Source organism: Penaeus vannamei, chromosome 14 (genome assembly GCF_042767895.1).
Source record: "Penaeus vannamei isolate JL-2024 chromosome 14, ASM4276789v1, whole genome shotgun sequence".
Taxonomy (NCBI): domain Eukaryota; kingdom Metazoa; phylum Arthropoda; class Malacostraca; order Decapoda; family Penaeidae; genus Penaeus; species Penaeus vannamei.
Genome location: NC_091562.1, coordinates 41,176,624 through 41,181,623, shown reverse-complemented (window position 1 = coordinate 41,181,623; position 5,000 = coordinate 41,176,624).

Genomic DNA, 5,000 nt, shown 5'->3' with positions numbered 1-5,000 from the left:
GGAGAAAAATAAAAGATGGAGAGGAAAGCAGAGAAGGAGAAGACACAGACGATTGAAAAGACGTTGCCTGGGTGATGTGTTTTTCTTCTCGTGTATACTTCAGTGCTTGCTGAAGTGCTTGCACCATCAGACGGGCTTCAGAGGGGGAGCGATCACCTAGCTGTCGTCTGAGATACGAATATTGCCTGCACTTCCTTTTAACTTTTCTTCCGCTTCTTCTTTTTCTTTTCTTCTTATCCTCCTCCTTCTTCTTTTGTTTCTTCATCATCTTCGTCTTCTTTTTATCCTTCTTCATCTTCTTTTTATCCTTCTTTTACATCTTTTATCCTTCTTCATCTTCTTTTTATCCTTCTTTTACATCTTTTATCCTTCTTCTTCTCCCAATCTTCTCTTTCTTCATCTTTTTTCTATTTCTTTTTATTTTTTTCATTTTCTTTTTTCCCCTAGCTCGTATATTTCAAATCAAGTTTATATCAAACATTGTATCACATTACTATCCGTTTTAATCAAGAATATCTTATCCATCATCATTACTCTATAGCTGGAAATTAATCAATTATTTATGTTTGAAAGAAGGGACACTCAAATGGCAAAGGAAAAAACATATGATGACGTACATATGATAATTTTAATAAACTCTTAAGATTCCATAAGTGTTACTATCGTGTCTTGTCGATTATTTGTTGAACTGATCTAATTATCGATTCTCAGATAATGATAAATGATAGTGGTAATGATAATTAAGGTAATTGATTAATCTGATAGGGATGCAACATTCACAACCCACTTTTTTCGCGAATTCCATTGCAATAGAAGATTTTATGTTGCATTTCCATTTTGTTATTAACTTCAATGGACTCTGAGCAGCGGCATCTTTGGCTCAGGAATTACCTCAAATAACGTTGTTCCTTAATAGATTTATTACTTATTTATCAATTTGCTCTTTACCTATGTATTTATTCATTATCATCATACTTATCTAATTGGATCGTTTATCTGATAACATATCATTTAAGTAATTCATTATATCATACTCATAATAATTATCCATTTATATATTCATTCATTCTACTAGATCATTTATTTTCCATGACGCAACGTACATCTCAAAACAATTTTACTCGCCGCAGATTCCAAAACGGAGAAACCAAAGTAAATTTCGCAAATGTCAAATCTCACTCGAAATACCCAAGCAGAAGGAGTGTTAGAAGTTAGCTGGACCCCGCGGTTCACACTGAACACGCGAGAACTGGCACTGTGCAGAGACCTGGCACTGTACAGAGACCTGGCACTGCACAGAGAGCTGGCACTGTATATGGGGTAATTCGTCACTTCCTGGAGTTGGGTTGTTCGAAATGTCCGCGTAGAATTTAATCGGTGAAAGTGTACAGAAAGTTTGCGTCGTCAACTGAAGTCCCCCTTCGCTCGGTTTCCACGTGCTGAAATTTTGCTTGCGAGTGCCTGGAAGCGCGTGTGATGAAGTGGATATGAGTATTCCGTTTTTGTTTTAGTGATTTTATACATTTTTGTTGCTGTTTTTTTTTTATGTTTTCATGTCCAGGAAGAGACACAGAGATGTTAATCCCTAGGAGTAAGTTAACGGCGCTGTGGTATTTTATACTGTGGGATGTTTCTTCAAAGTCGTGGGAGAAATGTTTGTCAGTGGTAATATTTTTCCGTAAGTTTCGCTATATTCAATGTTTCTTGTGTCAAAACATTTATTCAAGGATTCGCTAATCGTTTCTCTCTCTCTCTCTCTCTGTCTCTTTGTCGCTCTGTCTCTGTCTCTGTCTGTCTGTCTGTCTGTCTGTCTGTCTGTCTGTCTCTCTCTCTCTCTCTCTCTCTCTCTCTCTCTCTCTCTCTCTCTCTCTCTCTCTCTCTCTCTCTCTCTCTGTATATATGTGTATGTATAAACACACACAAATATGTATATAATCATTTATTTATTTATTCATTTATCTATGCATATTTATGTCTGTCTCTTTATCGTTGTCTGCCTGTACCTTTCTGTCTCTCTGTCTTCGCCCCCGCCCCTCTCTCTCTTTCTTTCTCTATCTAACTATCTATCTCTCCCCTTCCCTCCTCTCGCTTCCTCCCTCCCTCCCCCTACAATACCGTAATCATCATGCGGTGATCATTATTTTCCCCAGCTATTCTTTGTTGAAATCCCTGTACTACACTTGCCCTTTAAATCCCAAAGGTTTTATGTAGACCAGACGAACCCGTGCATCGCAAATTGTACTGCCACCACACTGCTCTCGAAGGAATAAGTTAGTTCGTACCATAAACTTCTAACATATACTGCAGCCGATGATACTGAATATATTTCTTTTTTTTTGCCGTTCAAGTGTTGATAAATTTCTTGTATATTTAATGTAATGTAATTAATGTGATGCTTTTTTTAATTTGTAATGTCATCTTTTTTTATTTCTCGGAACAGCGGATCTAAAATATTATTATTAGTCAAGATTATGAAGTTCACAGAGTCCTTGAACATTCTGTCTTTTTATCTTTCCATCTTTCATGATTTATTATCGTTTGACATTCTGTTCTGATTTAACCTCGTCTAAGCTCCTTTTTACAATCCTCTTCTTGTTTTCTCTCTCTCACTTCTTATCTCTCTTTCTCTCCTTCCTCTTCTCTCTGTTTCTGTCTGTCTGTCTGCCTCTCTCTCTCCTCCCCTCCTCTCTCTCTTTCTCTCTCTCTCTCTCTCTCTCTCTCTCTCTCTCTCTCTCTCTCTCTCTCTCTCTCTCTCTCTCTCTCTCTCTCTCTCTCTCTCTCTCTCTCTCTCTTTCACTTCCCCCCAGCACCTTCTTCCCATTTTCCTCCCTCCTTTGACTCCTTCCCCTCTATCTCTCCCTCTCTCCTTCTCCAATCTCTTCTTCCTCCTTATCTCTATCTTTCTCTCAACCCACTTCCCACTCTTCAATTCTTCATCTCTCCTTTTCCCACGTTCCCCTCTCCTCCTTTTTCTTGCTCCATCTTTCTCTTCTTCCCTCTCTTTCTCCTGCCCTTCTCCCTCTGCCTCTATCTCTCCCTCTCTCCCGCCTTCCCCATATTACTCTCTATTTACCACTTCCTTTCCTCCTCCTTCCCCTTTCTCTCCCTTTTTCTTTCTCCTCTTCTCTTCCCTCCCCTCTTTCCCTCTTTCTCCACATCTCTCCTTTCTTCTTTCCATCTCATCCTCCGCCCTCCCTCTCTCCCCTCTTCCTCTCCCTCCTTTCACTCATCTTCCCCCTCCTTTCACTCATCCTCCCCCTCCCCCCTTTCCCCTCTTTCTCCACTTTTCTCCCTCCTTCTTTCCATCTCATCTTCCGTCCTCCCTCTCTCTCCTCTTCCCCACCCTCCTTTCACTCTTTCTCCCCTTCTCTCCTCTCTTTCTCCATTTCCCTCCCTCTTTCTTTCCATCACATCCTCCGCCCTCTCTCTCTCCCTCCTTTCACTATTTCTCTCTCTTCTTTCCCTCATTCTCCCCCTCTCTCCCTCTTCCTCACCCTCCTTCCCCTCATTCTCCCCTTCCTTCCCCTCGTCCTCCACTTCCCTCCCTCCTTCTTTCCATCTCATCCTCCGCCCTCCCTCTCTCTCCTCTTCCTCACCCTCCTTTCACTCTTTCTCCCCTTCTCTCTCTCTTTCTCCATTTCCCTCCCTCCTTCTTTCCATCACATCCTCCGCCCTCTCCATCTCCCTCTTTTCACTATTTCTCTCTCTTCTTTCTCTCATTCTCCCCCTCTCTCTCCCTGTCTCCGCAGTCCCTCCTCCACCTCATTCTCCCCTTCTTTCCCCTCTTTCTCCACTTCCCTCCCTCTTTCTTTCCATCTCATCCTTCGCCCTCCCTCTCTCCCTTCTTCCTCACCCTCCTTTCTCCCCTCTCCCCTCTTTCTCCATTCCTCTCCCTCTCTCTCCCCCTGTCTCCGCAGTCCCTCCTTCCCCTCATTCTCCCCCTCTTTCTCCATCTCTCTCCCTCCTTCTTTCCATCTCATCCTCCTCCTTCCTCATATGTCCTGATTCAAGGCATCAGCTGATTTTTGGTTAAAAAGGAACATCGGACACGGGAATACGAGGTCGCGAGATGGTGTACATATCGTGGACAAAAGCGCATACTTATATGAAAAAAAGGAAAAGGAAGAGAGAAAAAATAGAAAGAAAGAGAAGGAAAGGGGAATGAAAAAGAAGAGAGAAAAGTAGAAAAAAGAAAAGGAAAAGAGAGTGAAAAATAGAAAAAAGAGAAGGAAAAGAAGAGAAAAAAATAGAAAAAAGAAGGAAAGGGGAATGAAAAAGAAAAGAGAAAAGCAGAAGGAAAAGAGAAGAAAAAGACAAGAGAAAGACAGAAAAAAGAGAAAGAAAAGAAAAAGAAAGAAGAAAAACAGAAAAAAGGTAAGGAAAAGAGAATGAGAAAGAAAGAAGGAAAAGAAAAATAGCTAGGAAACAGAGAGAGAAAAAGGATTTCGAAAAGAAGAAAGAAAGAAATAAAAGGAAAGAAAACGGAAGGAAAAAAAATAAAAAAAATATAAAAAAGAAACATATTTTTAAAAAGAATAGACATAGATAGAAAAATATATTTACGCACAAATTGAAGCAATGTAGTGAAAACAACAACAACAACAACAACAACGGGGAAGCATCATTTTAGGGCTGTTACTGGTTGTCTGGAAGATTCTACCAAGAAAGGAAGATGGATTGATAAATAAACTGATGTAATATAGGAGAATATTAAGAATTATGGAAAGATTTTCTATGCACATATGCATATATATATATATATATATATATATATATATATATATATATATATATATATATATATATATATATATATATATATATATATATATATTATATGACCACGCACACACACACGGCACACACACGCACACACACACACACACACACACACACACACACACACACACACACACACACACACACACACACACACACACACACACACACACACACACACACACACACACACACACACACACACATATATATATATATAT